Here is a 20,688-nt window from a genome sequence, read left to right on the forward strand (position 1 = left end):
ACAAAGGAGAAGCCTCAACAAGATGGTAGGAGGGGCACAATCATGATTTAATCAAATTCTATACCCACCAGGTGGGCAACCCACAAACTAGAGAATAACAATACCAAAGTAGTTGTCCCACTGTTGTGAAAGCTCTGAGCCCCAAGTCAGGCTTCCCAGACTGGAGATCCAGAAAAGGGGCTGGGAATTCCCAGGGAATGTGACTTTGAAGGCCAGTGAGATTTGATTACAGGACTTCCACAGGATTGGGAGAACAAGAGACTCCACTCTTGGAGGGCACAAACAAATTCTTGTGTGCACCAAGACCCAAGGGAAAGGAGCAATGACCCCATAGGGGACTGAACCAGACTTACCTGCTAGTGTTGGAGGGTCTTCTGTGGAAGCATAGGTCAGTAGCAGCTCACTGTGGGGATGGGAAAACTAGCAGCAGCAGTCCTAGAAGGTATCCCTTGGTGTAATCCCTCTTGGAGGTCACCATTAACCCAACCATAGAGCCCTAGACCCAGGGCTAGGTCACCTCAAGCCAAACAACTAACAAAATCCATCATCAAATAATTGGATTAAAGTTTTACTGAGCATGCCATCAGAGCAAGACCCAGTTTTTCCCACTGCCAGTCCCTTCCATTAAGAAGCTTACAAAAGAATCTTAGCCTCATCCACCAGAAGGCAGACAGAAGAAGCAAGAACTATATTCCTGCAGCTGTTAGAATTAAAACCACATCAAAGAAAGCTAATCAGCATGAAAAAGCAGAGGGTTATCTCCCAGCTCAAGGGACAAAATAAAGCCCCAGAAAAACAACTAAATGAAGTGGAGAGAGGCAACCTTCCAGAAAAATGTTTCAGAATAATGATAGTGAAGATGATCCAGGATCTTGGAAAAAGAATGCAGAAAACGCCAAGAAATGTTTACCAAAGATCTAGAAATACTAAAGCACAAGCAAACAAAGATGAGAAACACACCAGAAGGAATCAATAGCAGAGTAACTGAGGCAGAAGAATGGATAAGTGACCTGGAAGATGGAATGGTGGAAATCACAGCCTGGAAGACATAATGGTAGAAATCACTGCTGAAGAACAGAATATAGAAAAAAGAATCAAAGAAAGTGAAGACAGCCTAAGAAACCTCTGGTACAACATTATTATACCAACAACACATTTTAAGGGTCCCAGAAGAAAAAGAAAGAGAGAAAGGACTCGAGAAAATATTTGAAGAGATAATAGCTGAAAATTTCCTTAACGTGGGAAAGGAAATGGTCAACCAAGTCCAGGAGGCACAGAGTGTCAGACAGGATAAATCCAAGGAGAACACACCAAAACATGTAGTAATCAAACTAATGAAAAGCAAAGACAAAAATTAAACACTAAAAGCAACAAGGGAAAAACAACAAATAACCTACAAGGAAACTTCTATAAGGTTATCAGCTGATTTCTCAACAGAAACTATACAGAAGGGAATGGCATGATATATTTAAAGTGATGAAAGGGAAGAACCTACAACCAAGAATACTATACCCAGCAAGACTCTCCTTCAGATTTGACAGAGAAATCAAAAGCTTTCCAGACAAGCAAAAGTTAAGAGAATTCAGCATCATCAAACCAGCTTTACAACAAATGCTAAAGGAACTTCTCTAGGCAGGAAACACAAGAGAAGGAAAAGACCGACACAAAAGAAACCCAAAATAAAGTGGTAATAGGATCATGCATATAGAAAATTACCTTAAATGTACATGGATTAAATGCATGAACCAAAAGACAAAGGCTAGTAGATGAAAACAGGTGCATGTATGTACTTAACTTATAGCATCATTTTACTTAACCCAACAAATTGTATAAAATTATTTTATATTCATGCATGCTAAGTTGCTTCAGTAGTGACTGACTTTGTGTGATCCTATGGACTGTAGCCTGCCAGGCTCCTCTGTCCATGGGACGTTAGTTTAATCATATTTCCATTATGGCTTGCAATTGTAATTATCTTTTACTTTTTGTCTGGCTATTGAATGTGAAAATTGGTAAATATCTTTTACTATTGTAATTATGCAACTATTATTTGCTAAATACCATTGTATTGTGATTGGTCAACAGAAAATAATGTAATTCTATATCACTTAAACCACCATTTAATAGAAAAGCCCATAACCACTTTTTAAATTCCAGCTGTGTATCAAAATTATCTTGGAATTTTCTGAAAAATACAAATGCCCAGGTATTGCTTTTTTCTCCAAAGCTCCAAATGTGTTTTTAATGAGCAGCCATGTTTAATTAGTCTATATGATGATCTTTTACTTCTAATTTTTTAACTTTTTCCAATTTCATATTCAGTGCTCCCATTTCACTTAGTTTATGTTTACCCATTTATCCATCTCTTTGTTGTTCTCAAGCCCTTTTTTAAAAAAAATTATTTATTTAAATTGGAGGATAATTACAATATTGTGGTGGGTTTTGCCATACAATTACATGACTCAGCCATGGGTGTACATGTGTTCCTCATCCTAAACCCCTCTCCCACCTCCCTCCCCATCCAATCCCTCAGGGTCATCCCAGTGCACCAGCCCTAAGCACCCTGTCTCATGCATCAAACCTGGACTGGCAATCTATTTCATACATGATAATACACGTTTCAATGCTATTCTCCCAAATCATCCCACCCTTGCCCCTCCCACAGAGTCCAAAAGTCTGTTCTTTACATCTGTGTCTCTTTTGCTGTCTTGCATATAGGGTCATAATTACCATCTTTCTAAATTCCATATATATGTGTTAATATGCTGTATTGGTATTTTTCTTTCTGACTTACTTCACTTTGTATGATAGGCTCCAGTTTCATCCACCTCCTTAGAACTGATTCAAATGTATTCTTTTTAATGGCTGAGTAATACTCCATTGCATATGTGTACCACCGCTTTCTCATCCGTTCATCTGCCGATAAGACATCTAGGTTGCTTCCATGTCCTAGCTATTGTAAACAGTGCTGTGATGAACATTGGGGTACATGTGTCTCTTTCAATTCTGGTTTCCTCAGTGTGTATGCCGAGCAGTGGGACTGCTGGGTCAAACAGCAGTTCTATTTCCAGTTTTTTAAGGAATCTCCACACTGTTCTCCAGAGTGGCTGTACTAGTTTGCATTCCTACCAACAGTGTAAGAGGGTTCCCTTTTCTCCACACCCTCTCCAGCATTTATTGTTTGTAGATTTTTTGATAATAGCCATTCTGACTGGCGTGAGATGGTACCTCATTGTGGTTTTGATTTGAATTTCTCTGATAATGAGTGATGTTGAGCATCTTTTCATGTGTTTGTGAACCATCTGTATGTCTTCTTTGGAGAAATGTCTGTTTAGTTCTTTGGCCCATGTTTTGATTGGATCGTTTATTTTTCTGGAATTGAGCTACAGAAGTTGCTTCTCAAGCCCTTTTAAAGCATAGTAGAAAAGCTTTTGTATACATATATATATATATATATATATATATATATATATATATAGCATGCATAATATATATTTTAGAAAACTCGTTAATTTCTGCCTAGCTAAAAAGTTTGAATTAATATGAATAGAATGCTAAATCTGTATATATTCACTCAAATCTTTGATATAGTTCCATGTACTTTGGCATCTAGTATTACGGCTCAGAGTCTAGAAAGTTTATTACCTTAGTGATTAAAAAAATTGTTTATGAGGCTTGAAATTTCTAATTCAATTCTAAGAATATAAAGAAATACTGTATTGTTTAAAAAAAAACAGAAAATTAACATGTGATACCACACTATTAACTAAAGTGCAGATTTTGTTCAAACTTCACAAAATTTTATGCTAGTGTCCACGATTTTCATTCATACCTCATTCCAGGATACCACATTGTATTTAGTTGCATTGAGCGCCTTCAGCTGCCTGCAACAAATTCTGGTAAATTCTCTCTTCAGTTTTATTCTGTTAGAAGTATTTTCTAATTTTCCTTGTTATGGCTTCTTCACATCCATCATTTAAAAGTGGACCTTTAATTTCAAAATACATGAGGTTTTCAAAAAATCTCTGATATTAATTTCTCATTTAAATGATTTCCTCTCTGCAATCACCCTCTGTGTGTTTTCAGTCTTCTAATTTTATTGAGGCTTTCAGTGGCTAGGTCAAAGATCTCTGTTGGTAAATGTCACACTGCACTTGAAAATATGTGAGCTACTTTCAAATATCTTTTGATATTGGTTTCTAAAATAATTCCACAGTGATAAGGGCACAGACTCTGTAGGACTTCAACACATTTAGACCATGAAACTTTTGCACCTTGTTTTATGTCCCTGGATATGCTCCAGTGTCTCCTAACTTATAGTATATGGGAACTTGAAAAGAATTTGTATTCTACTGTTGTGTGAAAATTGTATAAATATTAATTATGTAAAAAAGTAAAAACTATGATACACTGATGAAAGAAATCGGAGATAATACCAAAAAAGGGAAAGATATTCCATGCTTTTGGATCAGAAAAATTAATCTGTTGAAATGGCCATTCTATCCAAAGCAATTTAAAGATTTAATGCAATTCCTATCAAAATACCCATGACATATTTCATACTACTGGAACAAACAATCCTAAATTTCACATGGAACCACAAAAGACCCCAAACTGTCAAATATTTAGGAAAAAAGAGTACTGGAGGGATCATCCTCCAAGACTTCAGAATATACTACAAATCTATAGTAATCAAAACAATATGGTACTGGCACAGATCGATGGAACAGACAGAAAGCCCAGAAACAAACCCAAGCATCTATGATCAATTAATCTATGACAAAAGAGACCAGAATAAACACCCACATGTAAAATAATGAGATAGAACATTTTTTTCACACCATAAGGAAAAAGGAAGTTGCTCAGTCATGTCCGACTCTTTGCGACGCCATGGACTGTAGCCTACCATGCTCCTCTATCCATGGGATTTTCCAGGCAAGAGTACTGGAGTGGGTTGCCATTTAGACAAAAGTAAACTCAAAATGGATTAAAAACCTAAAGGTAAGACCTGAAACCAAAAAAATCCTGGAAGAGAACATAGAACATTCTTTGATATAAATCATAACAATGTTTTCTTGGATCTGTCTCCTAAAGAAAAAAGAAAAAGCAATAATAAACAAATAGGACCTAATTAACTTAAAAGCTTCGGCACAGCAAAGGAAACCATAAATGAAACCAAAAGAAAACCTACAGAACCAGAGAAAATATTTGCAAATGACTCGACCAACAAGAGGTCAATATCCAAAATATAAAACGCTCATACAATTCAGTATCAAAAACAAACAACTCAATAAAAAATCGGCTGAAGACCTGAACAGACATTCTTCCAACGAAGACATACAGGTGGCCAACAGGCACATGAAAATATGTTCAGCACTGCTAATCACCAGAGAAATGCAAATCAAAACCATAATGAGATACCACAATGAGGTCTATCACCTCACACCTGTCAGAACGGCTATCATCAAAAAGAACACAAGTAACAAATGTTGGTGAGGATGCAGAAAAAAGGGAAGCTTCTCACACTGTTGGTGGGAATGTATATTGGTACAGTCACTATGGAAAACACTATGGAAGCTCCTCAAAAACACTAAACCTAAGAACTACCACGTGATTCAGCAACTCTACTCCTGTGTACATATTCAAAGAAAATGGAAACAAACATTCATTCAAAAAGATACATAGACCTCAAAGTTCATCAGTTCACTCAAGTCAGTTCAGTCACTCAGTCCTGTCCGACTCTTTGCGACAGTATGAACTGCAGCATGCCAGACCTCCCTCTGCATCACCAACTCCCGTGGTTCACTCAAACTGATGTCCATCAAGTCGGTGATGCCATCCAACCATCTCATCCTCTGTCGTCCCCTTCTCCTCCTGCCCCCAATCCCTCCCAACATCAGAGTCTTTTCCAATGGGTCAACTCTTCACATGAGGTGGCCAAAGTACTGGAGCTTCAGCTTTAACATCATTCCTTCCAAAGAACACCCAGGACTGATCTCCTTTAGAATGGACTGGTTGGATCTCCTTGCAGTCCAAGGGACTCTCAAGAGTCTTTTCCAAAACCACAGTTCAAAAGCATCAATTCTTCAGCACTCAGCTTTCTTCACAGTCCAACTCTCACATCCATACACGACTACTGGAAAAACCATGGCCATGACTAGACAGACCTTTGTTGGCAAAGTAATGTCTCTGATTTTGAATATGCTATCTAGGTTGGTCATAACTTTCCTTCCAAGGAGTAAGCGTCTTTTAATTTCATGGCTGCAATCACCATCTGCAGTGATTCTGGAGCCCCAAAAATAAAGTCTGACACTGTTTCCCCATCTATTTGCCATGAAGTGATGGGACCGGATGCCATGATCTTCATTTTCTGAATGTTGAGCTTTAAGCCAACTTTTTCGCTCTCCTCTTTCACTTTCATCAAGAGGCTTTTTAGTTCCTCTTTACTTCCTGCGATAAGGCTGGTGACATCTGCATTTCTGAGGTTATTGATATTTCTCCCGGCAATCTTGATTCCAGCTGTGTTTCTTCCAGCCCAGAGTTTCTCATGATGTACTCTGCATGTAAGTTAAATAAGGAGGGTGACAATATACAGCCTTGACATACTCCTTTTCCTATTTGGAACCAGTCTGTTCCATGTCCAGTTCTAACTGTTGCTTCCTGACCTGCAGATAGGTTTCTCAAGAGGCAGGTTAGGTGGTCTGGTATTCCCATCTCTTTCAGAATTTTCCAGTTTATTGTGATCCACACAGTCAAAGGCTTTGGTATAGTCAATAAAGCAGAAATACATGTTTTTCTGGAACTCTCTTGCTTTTTCCATGATCCAGTGGATTTTGGCAATTTGATCTCTGTTCCTCTGCCTTTTCTAAAACCAGCTTGGACATCTGGAAGTTCACAGTTCATGCATTGCTGAAGCGTGGCTTGGAGAATTTTGAGCATTACTAGCATGTGAGATGAGTGCAATTGTGTGGTAGTTTAAGCATTCTTTGGCATTGCCTTTCTTTGGGATTGCAATGAAAACTGACCTTTTCCAGTCCTGTGGCCACTGTTGAGTTTTCCAAATTTGCTGGCATATTGAGTGAGCACTTTCACAGCATCATCTTCCAGGATTTGAAATAGCTCCACTGGAATTCCATCACCTCCACTAGCTTTGTTCGTAGTGATGCTTTCTAAGGCCCACTTGACTTCACATTCCAGGATGTCTGGCTTTAGGTAAGTGATCACACCATCGTGATTATCTTGGTCGTGAAGATCTTTTTTGTACAGTTCCTCTGTGTATTGTTGCCACCTCTTCTTAATATCTTCTGCTTCTGTTAGGTCCATACAATTTCTGTTGTTTCTCGAGCCCATCTTTGCATGAAATGTTCCCTTGGTATCTCTACTTTTCTTGAAGAGATCTCTAGTCTTTCCCATTCTGTTGTTTTCCTCTATTTCTTTGTATTGATCGCTGAAGAAGGCTTTCATCTCTTTTTGCTATTCTTTGGAACTCTGCATTCAGATGCTGATATCTTTCCTTTTCTCCTTGGCTTTTCGCTTTTCTTCACAGCTATTTGTAAGGCTTCCCCAGACAGCCATTTTGCTTTTTTGCACTTCTTTGATCCCTGTCTCCTGTACAATGTCACGAACCTCATTCTATAGTTCATCAGTCACTCTATCAGATCTAGTCCCTTAAATCTATTTCTCACTTCCACTGTATAATCATAAGGGATTTGATTTAGGGTATACCTGAATGGTCTAGTGGTTTTCCCTACTTTCTTCAATTTAAGTCTGAATTTGACAATAAGGTGTTCATGATCTGAGCCACAGTCAGCTCCCGGTCTTGTTTTTGCTGATGTATAGAGCTTCTCCATCTTTGGCTGCAAAGAATATAATCAACCTGATTTCAGTCGTGACCATCTGGTGATGTCCACGTATAGAGTCTTCTCTTGTGTTGTTGGAAGACAGTGTTTGCTATGACCAGTGCGTTCTCTTGGCAAAACTCTGTTAGCCTTTGCCCTGCTTCATTCTGTATTCGAAAGCCAAGTTTGCCTGTTACTCCATGTGTTTCTTGACTTCCTACTTTTGCATTCCAGTCCCCTATAATGAAAAGGACATCTTTCTTGGGTGTTAGTTCTCAATGCTCATAGCAGCATTATTTATTTTTATTATTTTTTTCATTTTATTTTTATTGAAGTATAGTTAATTTACAATCTTAATTTCTGCTGTAGAGAAAGTGATTCAGTTATACAAATATAAACATTCTTTTAAAAATATTTTCTTCCATTGTGGTTTATCACAAGATATTAACAGTTCCCTGTGCTATACAGTAGGACTTTTTTATTCATTCTATATATAATAGTTTTTATCCATAGCAGTATTATTTACAATTACCAAAATATGGAAGCAACCTAACTGTCCATCAACAGACAAAAAAAGTTTTATATATATATATGTATATACACATACACATAAATATATATATATATATATTCAATGGAATACTACTCATTGAAAATATATATATATATATTTATATATATGTGTATGTGTGTATACACTCAGTCCAAGAAAAGCATGGAACCTTGCCATTTGCAGCAACATTAATGGACTGGAGTGTACTGTGCTAAATGAAGTTAGAAAGACAAATATTCTACGATATCACTTATACATGGAATCTAAAATATAAAACAACTTGTGACTGTAGCAAAAAAGAAACAAATTCACAGATATAGAGAACAAACCTGTGATTATTGGTGGGGAGAGGGAAAGGGGAGGGGAAAGATAGAGGTAGGGATTTAAGAGGTTCAAACTAACCCTATGAATAAGCTACAAGGATATATTGTAAAACACAGGGAATATAGCAAAGGGTAACAGAGTTTTGTCAAGAGAATATGCTGGTCACAGCAAAGACTTTTCCAACAACACTTTTCCAACTTTTCCAAAAGATGACTCTATATATGGACATTGCCAGTTGGTCAATACTGAAATCAGATTGATTATGTTATTTTCAGTTGAAAATGGAGAAGCTCTATACAGTCAGCAAAAACAAGACCTGGAGCTGACTGTTACTCAGTTCATGAGTTCCTTATTATTCAGGCTTAAATTGAAGAATTTAGGGAAATCCATTAGGCCATTTAAGTGTGACCTAAATCAAATGCAGAAGAGATTAAGAAGAGATGGCAAGAATACACAGAAGAACTATACAAGAAACGTCTTAATGACTGGATAACCACGATGGTGTGGTCACTCACCTAGAGCTGGACAGCAGACATCTTGGAGTCTGAAGTGGGCCTTAGGAACCATTACTACAACAAAGCCACAACAAAGCTAGTGGACAGCTGAGCTATTTCCTAAAAGATGATGCTGTTAAAGTGCTACTCTCAATATGTCAATAAATTTGGAAAACTCAGCAGTGGCCACAGGACTGGAAAAAGTCAGTTTTCATTCCAATCCCAGAAAAGGACAATGCCAAAAAATGTTTAAACTACTGTACAATTGCACTCATTTCACATGTTAGCAAGTTATGCTCAAAATACTCCCAAGATAGGCTTCAGCAGTACGTGAACCAAGAACTTCCAGATGTACAAGCTAGGTTTTGAAGAGGCAGAGGAATCAGAGATCAACGGCCAACATTTGTTGGATCATGGAGAAAGCAAAGGAGTTCCAGAAAAACATTTACTTCTGCTTCATTGGCTACGTGAAAGCCTCTGACGGTGTGGGTCACAACAAACTGTGGAAAATTCTGAAAGAGATAGGAGTACCAGACTACCTTTCCTATCTCTTGAGAAACCTGTACATGGGCCAAGCAGCGAAAGTTAAAACTGGATATGGAACAATGGACTGGTTCCAAATTGGGAAAAGAATACATCAAGGCTGTATACTGTCACCTTGCTTATTTAACTTCTATGCAGAGTACATCATGCGAAATGCCAAGCTAGATGAATCACAAGGTGAAGCACCACACAACTTGGTAGCCCCAGTCACAGATAGAGTGGAGCTGGAAATTACTGGTCCAAAACAGGGACAGAGGAGACTGAAGACAGGAGAGGAGAAATTTATTCTGAGAGAGAAACTCAGATCGCCACAAGAGGGCACAACAAGAATGCAGTATTTCCCCTGGTTCCCCTCCATCTTTCCTGCTGCTTATTCTCATCTTTTTTGCCCACACCCTTCACCCTCACATGTGTGTATTTCTGAGATTCTGTCCTGCTCCCCCTTCTCACTCCACATATTCTCCTGGGGCAGTCTCATTCATACCTTAATTAAAACCACCACCTCTGAATTTGACCTCCAAAACTATCTAACCCTACTTTTTTCATAGCAGCAGAATAAAATTGCTGGTTGCTTATTAAGTAATTCCTCTTGGACATTCCAAAGGTGCTTCTGATTTCAACTGTTCAAAATTGAAGTCATCATTTTCCCCTCAAACCTGTTCCTCATTTTGAGTTCCCCAGCTCAGGGAATGGCTTTTAAATCTCAACCACCCAAGGCAGTAAGAAAACTGAGGATCTTCCTAGATTCCTTCTTCTCATCAGCCTTCACATATCCTCCAGTCAGGCACCAAGTTCTTAATTCCTTATATACACGTATTCTAATTTCATTCCCACTGCCTTAACTCAGGCATCAACATCTCTCCTCTTCTGCAATAGCCTCTGAAATGTTCTCCCTGTACCCAGTTCTGTCTTCTTCAGTGTATCCATCACAATCTCATCCACTGGATATTTCTAAATTACAAATCTTATCCTGTTAATTCTTTGACTGAAATTCCTAAATGTCTTCCCACTGTATTTAGTGTAGCATTCAAGGCTCTCCATGATCCAGCCACCATGTCCTTCTCATTAAATACCCTCTCACTATGTTCCAAGTACACTAATGATCTTATGGTATCATAAACATACCATAAACATTGAATTATTTCATATAATGTGTCTTTGCTCATACCACCACTGCTTGAAATGACTCTTTATTTCTCAGATCCAACAGTTAAAACTGACAACACACCTTTTAAGATGTATGCATTAATTTTTTTCTGGAACCCTCTCCCACCCAGTAGAATTAACTATTTCTTCCTTTGTGTCTCTAATGTATTCTATATAGACTTTTAATCAAGCATCTGTGATATGTTGCTGTGTAGATTTGTTTACATGTCTCTTTTTATTAATATCAGTTTCTCTATGACCAGGAACATATCTTTTTCTTATCTCTATCAAACTATATATCAGAGTACCTGGTATAGACAAGAAACTTAAAATATTTCTTTAAAAAATCATCATCAGGATGTAGTATATGAGGCCAGCATGATGCCAGTCTCCGATCTCTGGCAAATATCAGTAATCTACCAAACAGTTGCCCCCTTACACCTCAGAATCACTGTCAAGACAGCACAGTATGAAAACCCATTTCAATTGGTTGGAATAGGCACAAGACACTTACTTATCTTGGAATGTAGGCTATCACAATGGAGTGCCTAAGTAATAAGAAGAGTTATCTAAGAGAACTAACATGGGAGAAGTAGCGTAACTAATGGCAGAGTATCTCCTAAACACTCTTTCAACAGTATGTTGTAGCAGAAATCGGCATCAGGAGGTAAATTCTGTCCATGTGCATCCAGCACTGCCCACTGAAGAAACATCAGAAGAAACAAAACCCCATATATTGGTATTCTGATTTATACTTCAATTTTGTCTCAACTGATTCAGAAAATATTCCTCTCTGACTAAGGATCAGAAATCTGGTAACAAGCAAAGTGCTGCACCTTAGCTAACAGGCGTATCACACCTGGAGAAACAATGGATCGACATATCTTCATTCCTTCTGCATCCAGGACCCCTGGGAAAAGTACAGAAAAGGGTAAAAGCTCCTTTCTTAAATGGAACAATTTATTAGAGCACTGTTTCCAAATCTTAAGACCATAACACATATATAAAATGATGGCATGTACAAACACGGGGCTATACTGGAAAAGACGTTTCATGGCCAAAAGTAACTGGCCTGGAACCTCCAGGCAAACTGGGCTACCTGCACAGTGTATTAGTTTCCTACCATCAGTACAAATTACCACAAACTTAGTGGCTTAAAGCAACATTACGTTTATTCTTTTATAATTCCAGAAGTTCAAAGTCTAAAATGGGTTCACAAAGTTGCAATCCTTCTGGAAGTTCTAGGGGAGAATCCATTTTCTTGCCTTTTCCAGCTTCCAGAGAGTCTACATTTCTTAGTTCATGACTCTTTTATTCATTATCAAAGCCAGCAACTTAGCATCTTCTTTCCTCCCTGCAGCCCATGGGGTCGCAGAGTCAGACATGACTTAGTGGCTGAAAAACAACAACAAAACTGTCTTTGCCAATTTCAGAGTCTACACCATGAGAAGTGGTTATGGAGAACATTTGAGAAGAGAATCAGGCTATTAATGAAATCTTTCAAAATTGGAGGTGATCCCTATTCAAAGGGAGTTACAGGATAAACTCTTTATAACCTTTACTCCATTTTTTGGAGCCCGATGTGCAGTTTCTGGGAGTATTTACCAGATCCCAAAACTGACTGAATGCTACAAAAACTCACTGCACTGAAGAATGAATTGTGATTTCTGGAATGAATCCCTTAATGATAAATAAAGGCTAACACATCTCTGAAGATTTACACATTGCCATTATAAACTCAGAAGAATTAAACTCTCTGGGATTCAAATCCTAGCTCTTCCAGTGAAAGCTCTGTGACATTGGGGAAATTCTTTCATCTCTTTTTCTCAGTTTCTTCATGAATGAGAGTTCCAATATTATGACTGTTGCAAGAATTAAATGATTAAACAAACTATGTAAAGTTCTTATAGTGCTTAGCACATGGCTGTTGTTGTTCAATTGCTAAGTCAAATCCAACTCTTTATGACCTCATGGATGGCAGCAAGCCAGGATTTCCTGTACCTCATCATCTCTCAGAGTTTCTCAAACTCATGTGCATTGAGTTGGTGATACCATCCAACCATCTCATCCTCTGTTGCCCCCTTCTCTTCTGCCCTCAATCTTTCCCAGCATCAGGGTCTTTTCCAAAGAGCTGGCTCTTCGCATAAGGTGGCCAAAGTACTGGAGCTTCAGCTGCAGCATCAGTCCTTCCAATGAATATTCAGGGTTAATTTCCTTTAGGATTGACTGGTTTGATCTCCCTGCAGTCCAAGGGATTCTCAAGAGTCTTCTCTAGCACCATAATTCAAAAGTATCAATTCTGTGGCACTCAGTCTTCTTTACATGGTCCAACTCTCATATGTGGTAGGTGCATAATTATATGCTAAGTGGAAAGTATTTTAATTAACTTTTATTATAAACCTTCTTTTCATTTCTACCAAAATTTGATTTTTCTCACAAAGACTTTTCCATAGCATTACACTAATACGATTCCTGTATTGTCTAATGCTGAGTAAAATTACACTTCAAACTGGAGGCCTTTCTACATTTACTGCACTATGAACTCACTGATAACAAATAAGGCTAAATCCTGCTGAAAGCATACTTATAATTTTTATTTACACAGAGGGTCTTGCCTTTATGAATCATTTAATGATAGACAGCCTCTAATTTAAGGCTTCTTCATTCTAGTAGTTTCTTTTCACCATGAATTTGCCGATGATAAAGAAGGATCTCTTTCCATCTCCACTATGAATTTTCTGATGTTCTATAGGGCTGATATCAGCAAAATCTCTTTTCCACATTCATTACATGCATAAGGTTTCTTTGCACCATGAATCCTTTCATACTTAGTAAGGTCTGAACTGGATCTGAAAAGCTTTCCACACAGGCATTACAAGCATGGAGGATTTTTTTCCCCATCAGATTTTCTCTTCTCTCTCTCATGTTTCAAAAGAAAATCTCTGAGCTTGTCCTAAAGTCTTTTCCAGTTAATACATTCACAGGGTTTCTCTTCACTATTCTTCTTCATATGCTGGAAAAAGCTTGATTATTCACTGCAATTTCTTTCACATTGGGAATGTTTCCCCACCCTATGAAATTTCTGGTGTTGAAAGAGAATTGAGCTCTGCCTGAAGGCCTTCCCACATTTTTACAGTCACATGAATGAATAAGTTCTCAGGAGTGAACCCTCAGATGTCAAATAAAACCAACCTCAATGACTAAAAATTACTTTATATTCATTACCTTCATAGGATTTATCTCTACTAGAGTATTCTGAGGCATCAACCATGAACACTAACAACAACATCAAAAAGCTTTCAGACACTAATCATACACGTAGGATTTCTGTACATCAAAAATCTCCCAGTGTCTCACACATTCTAAAAATTTTTCAGAGCGATAGTCCTAGGAACTGTAACTCTATGCTCTTTCTTCTAGAGGTTTCCTCATATAGCAGACATCTAGCTCAGCCTATTCTCAGCCATTGCACTCTCAGCCTTTCTCTTCAGTAGGATTATTTTTATAAGTGGCAGGCAGTGTTGTGTCGATTCTTTCCTGCCAAGCTTTCCTGAAGCCTATGTCATCACATGTTAGTCTTCTCCACAAAAGAGACTCTGACCAATTGGTCTTGGATTCTGGATTCATAATATTCTCTGAAATTTGGCTTTTTCTGAAATTTCCCTCTTTCAAGTAGATCGTACTTAGTTATAAATGATAGATCCTCACATAAATGGGTTAAAAAATATGTGTAAACCATTCACAAAAAGAAAATACAAACAGATAATAAACACATGAAATATTTCACCTTATTAGTCATCAACAACTGTAAATTGAAACAACCATGTGAGGTTAACTGTTCCTCTTTCATTCTCACCAAGCAGTTTATATGAGTGCATGTTTGACTGTTGTCTTTGCAGGTATGAATGTAAACTGGTACCAATTTCTAGAAAACAACTTCCCAATGTGTAATTATGAGTCAGAAAACAGTTGTACCTTTTGAGCCACTCTTTAGAAAATCTATCCAAAGAATGGTCAGATTGCAAATAAAAATTCACGTACAAAATGACTCAACGAAGCATTAACATTAGTGAAAAAAAATGGAAACACAAAATATCCAAAAACACGGAAACTGCAGTATACGCAACAAACTGCAGTATACTCTTCTGATGGGATATTATGCAGACATCAAAAATGTTGCCAAAAATTGTTACTGTCAAGGGAGATTCTCATGAGATAATTTTTAAAGAAAGCAGGTTTTAGAGGAGAAAGTATGAGCTGATTGCATCCCTTCAAAATTCTTATGTTGAAGTCCTAACCTCCAATACCTCAGAATGTGACTATCTGGATATAGGACCTTTAAAGAGGTAATTTAGTTAAAATGAGGTCATTAGGGTAGGCCTTTATCCAGTATGACCAGTGTCCTTACAAGAAGAAGTTAGAACACTGAGACACACAGCAGAAAGAACATGTAAAGACATGGCACAGAAGAAAAGATAGCTATCTACAAGCCAAGGATAGAGGACTGAGAAGAAACCAACCCTATCAACACCCTGTAGTTTGTTACGGCAGCACTGGCAATGGCAAACTAATATAGCAGGATGCGAAACTGTATATACTGAAAGAAAATGTATCAATTAGTTAATAGGATTTATAGCTGGGTAATGAACAAGTTTATTTCCTTCCTTATAAAGTTTTAATACAAAATATGTTAAAAAAGGTTAAAATATCCATAAGCAAACAATTAAAAAAGAACAGACAGAAAAAAATCATATATCTTTTACTTGATGAAGCTGCCAAAATGAGGTAGAAAGAAAATTGGTCAGAAAAGTAAGACCCAGGAATTTCTTGGCTTTGTCTCATTTTTAGGTGGCCATTCAACTCAGGAAGGCTTGGAGAAGCAAAGTAATGTCAGGATGACTGGTTTGTTTGGAAGGCAGTGGCAGAGACAGTGAAAGGAGATTCAATTGAGTAGAGAAATCAGAAGATAACCTGAACAAAGGAGGTGCTAAGAGTGAAAAACGAGGATTTGGAAGAAGGGAGATAGCAAGAGATTCATTTTCACGGTACTGAAAAAGGGGAAGCAATAGAGAAGTAAGAAGTAACTGGGCATGCTAACAAAAAGGTAGCCACAAAGAAAATAAGAAAAGATTTTCCTTTGCCTGGTCTTGTGGCACCCACCTGATGGAGAGTTTGAGAGGGGCATGCTGCTGCTGCTGCTGCTAAGTTGCTTCAGTCGTGTCCGACTCTGTGCGACCCCACAGACAGCAGCCCACCAGGCTCCCCCATCCCTGGGATTCTCTAGGCAAGAATACTGGAGTGGGCTGCCATTTCCTTCTCCAATGCATGAAAGTGAAAAGTCAAAGTGAAGTCGCTCAGTCGTGTCCGACTCTTCACGACCCCATGGACTGCAGCCTACCAGGCTCCTCTGTCCATGGGATTTTCCAGGCAAGAGTACTGGAGTGGGGTGCCATTGCCTTCTCCTGAGAGGGGCATAGGGGTTCAGAATGTCACCCCAAAATATGCTATGTTCACATATTGATTATTTTGAATTAAAGGTACTTGAGAAACAGCTGGTACAAGGATAATCTGGACCTCCTTTGTCTCCCTGAAAGTAGGAGAAAAGTTTCTCAAGGGAAAGATATCTTCCCTGTACCAGAAAGGTAGAAGGCATCCTTATCACCAGAGACAGGTAATTTAGAGCCCAAGATGGCCAGACAAAAAACCTTACTAATTCTTTACTATTTACTACTTCTAGCCCCAAACCTCTATGCCTTGTTGATACTTCATAAATTTATTGGGTTTTGTTTTGTCTAAAAGGTATAACAGCTCTGCTCTGATCACTTGAGTTTCACATTTTTGTAGGATTCCTGTACATACAAAATTAAACTAGCTTTTCTGATTTGAGAGAATAGCATTGAAACATGTACATCACCGTATGTAAAATACATGACCAGTGCAAACTCGGTGCGTGAAACAGGGCACTCAAAGCTGGTGCTCTGGGACAACCCAGAGGGATGGGGTTGGGGGGAAGGTGGGAGGGGGATTCAGGATGGGGGAACACATGTGTACCCATGGCTGATTCATGTTGATATATGACAAAAACATCACAATATGTGAAGTAATCATCTTCCAATTAAAATAATTTAAAAAATTAAATTAGTTTTTCCCCTGTTAATCTGTCGTATGTCAATTATTAGGCCAGTCAAAAAACCTAGAAAGGAAGAAGAAAAAATTTTCCCACCCCTACAGTTGCAACAATACAGATAACAAAAGCACAAGCACTTCACTGCAAGGCTGTACTTCACATGGAAAACCTTGAGAGATAGATATTATTATTTCAAATGTATAGATGAAACTGATGGCCAGAGAGGGGAACTGACTTCAGTATTTTAGAATTACTAAGTTGGGGAACTGACAGCCAATTTAAGTATGCCAGGCTCTTAACCTATGTTTTCCCACCATGCCAAGGGGCCTGTGGGCACCAACCAAAATTCCAAAACTACCCTAACACTATCTAATAAAGGTATAAATTCACAAGCCTTTTCCTGCCTCAGTTTCCTTTCTGTGCTCACCTAAGAGGATTTCTTTCTGGGTTTCTTTGTCCTCAGCTCTTTCCAAATTCAGCTGGGAATTTATTTTGGTTTTTTGATGTGGAAAATCCTATAGTTGAAAAGAAAACAAAACTTTGTGGTTAGAACTGGGGTACTTCATGTCCCTAAATTCAGTTCTGAAAGGTACAGGGAGGGCGGTGGAAGGGGGTTTCTTACTCAGGAGGTTTCAGAACCAGGCACAGGCAAAGGTCTTATGAAAGACGCATAGAAATCGTTCTGTTTCCAAGAGCCAGGGAAAGGGTACTGACCTTGATCGATGAAAACCCGGTAAAAAAACAAAACAAAACAAACATGTCATTTGCTCTTCATGGATTTGTTCCATAATCCACAAACAAAAAACATTGGAATCCAAAGGTTAGAGTACACTGAACTGGTTAAGCACATAGCCTTCAGGGTTAAGCACATAGCCTTCAGGGTTAAGCACATAGCCTTCAGGGTTAAACACATAGCCTTCAGGGTTAAACACATAGCCTTCAGGGTTAAACAGAGCAAGGTTAAAATCCCAATGTTGTTTCTTCCTTGCTATTGGACCTTGGGCAAGTATCTTTACTTTTCTGAGCACTGGATGTGTGGAAACAATGTTGCCTGCCATTCCAATAAACAACAAATGTTACCCACCATCAAGTCAACAGCCACTGGAGCCGCTGCCCACCCCACCCCCCACCCCCCAGGTGGTTCATTCTGAAGGGAATTCACTATAGAGAAAAACAGGAAACATTCTATGCTGGGGATACTTGCTCTAGATAGTCATAAGATGCATATGTAAGAAATAAATTGATCCCAGACTCTTGCATCTTCCCAAATATAAACACTAAAATCATTAACTAGAGATGTATATCTTTGTGATTAGCAATAGTATTTTGAGGTTTGAGTACATTTTTTCCCCAGAAAAAAAAAACAAACCTCCTATATATCCTGTCTCCTCCCTCAGTAAGGTTCCCAAATCAAACTTAACTCCCGACTTTCAGGTCGTACATTTTAATTCAGCCAACAGATCTTTCCTTTCTAAAATGAAGAAAATAAAACCCAAAAGGTAATGAAGCATCTTGAGCCTAAATCTTATTGCAAAAAAAAAGGTAGGAAAGAGTTGGAGGAAAAATTTCTAGTTCTGGTAATTGCCCCCCAGCTTGTTTGGACAAACTCTCATAATAAAACAACTGAAAAAAATCTTGGTAAAAAAGAAGTAACAACTACCTGAAAACAACAAAAATGGCAATAAAAATATGGCAACAGAGCAACACCATGAGAAAAGGGGAACCTAGAGAAGTAAATATAAGCAGAGGCAATTTCTGCCCTGAGGGCAATCCCCACAAATTTAACTTCCATTTCAGTTGTCTTCAAAGGCAAAGGAAACAGATTAAAGCCCAAAACTACTTAGAGTAGGAAAACTATCAGGAGACCCTTCCTACAACCAGCTGGATAGATGGGAAGGAAGTCATTTTGCAACTCAAGTTGAACTACAGGACTTGCCCTGGGATCCTTGAACCTTGAATTAGACAAAGAAAATCAGCAGGATCAGCTGGTAACAGAAAAGATTTCAAACACTGGGATTAGCGAACACAAGCCATAAAATAAGTATTTTTCACAGATAAATAACAAACTTAAAGATATTTCCAAGCAACAGGAAATTATAACTAGTATATCATAATTAAACCTAATCAAACTTAAAAAAAATACAATACCCCAAGCTCAAGGAATAGCTTCAGTAGGGAGACTAGGAAAATAATTTGTGAAAATTTAAGATAAGTCAGAGGAAATTAATAAGAGTCAAAAAGTGGAAATTACAGAAGAATGTAAGTATAGGTGTGTGCACACTAAATCACTTCACTCATGTCCGGTTCTGTGCAACCCTATGGACTGTGGCCTGCCAGGCTCCTTTGTCCATGTAATTTTCCAGCAATACTGGGCTAGGTTGCTATTTCCCCCTCCAGGCAATCTTCCTGACCCAGGGATTGAACCTGTGTCGCTTACAGCTCCTGCATTGGCAGGTGGGTTCTTTACCACTAGCGCCACCTGGAAAGCCCCAGAAAACTGTAAGAGACTTGCTCTTACTTATAAGACTATAAGAGAATTGCTCTTACTCACCAAGCAGGTATAAGAACTTTGTAAAAGTGATCACACTAAATCTTAACAACTACTTTATGAGACATAAAATAAATCTTAACAACTACTTTATGAGACACAATGTACAGAATTTCATTAATAAATAAAATCCTTTTCATATCTTTTTCCATTTCTAACAGAAAAATCGGGCTCCAGACCTGCTTTTTCTTTAAAAAATATAGTTAGTAAAAGTCCAGAACCTAATTTTACAAATGCAAATGTTCACAATCAACAAAAGGAAACTCAAAAAGAGATGTGGGCTCTGTACTCACTCCCCTACAGCCTTGGAGGGGTGGAAATCATTTTGCTTCACAATTATTTCAAATATTCTAAATTTGAAAGATGTTAAATTGAGAATTTTAATAAGATGTCAATCTTGTGCTCTTTTACAATATGGAGACTTATGAATATTCACTACTTTTACCAACTAATTCTATTCTCTGTTAATACCAATCTTTCCTTAAAAGTATTATTTAAAGAAAGGGATAAGACTTCTACAACTTTAGAAGTTGATGTTTTGTTCTATGAAAATAACCCACAAAAGAAATATGTAATTCTTACTTGATAATTCATTAATGTGGTATGGTAGACAAAATAATGACCTTCCCAAGATGTCCACATCCTGATCCTGTGAATCTGTCACCTTACACAGCAAATTGAACTTTGCATTTGAGATTAAGGATCTTGAGATGAAGAGATTATCCTGAATTATCCTGGTGGACTCAATGTAATTACAAGAGTCTTTATAAGAAGGAAAAAGGAGGATCAGAGTCGGAGAAGGAGCTATGAACATGAAAGTAGAAGGTCAGAATCAGAGAGATGAAGATGATATACAGGTAGATCTGAAGATGGAGAAAAAGACCATGAACCAAGGGAATGCTGGAAGCCTCTAAGAAGCTGGAAAAAGCAAGGAAACAGATTTCCCCTTAGAACCTCGGGCGGGAGCTCAATTCTGGTAATACATTGATTTTAGGACTGCTGACCTCCAGAACTGCAAGACAGTAAATTTGTGTTTATTATCTATGCCACAATTTTTACAGCAGCGATAGGAAACTAATACATCTGGTGATAGAGTTGAAATTGCCAACTCTCTA

At 38.1% G+C, this 20,688-nt stretch overlaps 1 protein-coding gene across 41 annotated transcripts in view; it reads right to left on the reverse strand.

Annotated features, from left to right (window-relative positions):
• The window catches only part of MAGED1 (MAGE family member D1), an 87,487-nt gene that overhangs the window by 33,313 nt on the left and 33,486 nt on the right, over positions 1 to 20,688 (reverse strand). For 13 of the 41 annotated variants that reach the window (XM_070291679.1, XM_070291664.1, XM_070291654.1 and 10 more), the window contains one exon: positions 11,735 to 11,808. The exons of 25 other annotated variants lie outside the window; for them this stretch is intronic. The gene's annotated coding sequence lies outside the window, so the exon portion shown is untranslated. Of the gene's footprint in view, positions 1 to 353; positions 436 to 11,734; positions 11,809 to 16,058; positions 16,363 to 17,452; positions 17,541 to 17,647; positions 18,804 to 20,688 lie in introns of those variants that run through there. 3 more of the 41 variants (XM_070291660.1, XM_070291685.1, XM_070291687.1) reach the window with 3 other exon arrangements.

This window comes from Ovis canadensis, chromosome X (genome assembly GCF_042477335.2).
Source record: "Ovis canadensis isolate MfBH-ARS-UI-01 breed Bighorn chromosome X, ARS-UI_OviCan_v2, whole genome shotgun sequence".
In the NCBI taxonomy this organism is placed as follows: Eukaryota; Metazoa; Chordata; class Mammalia; order Artiodactyla; family Bovidae; genus Ovis; species Ovis canadensis.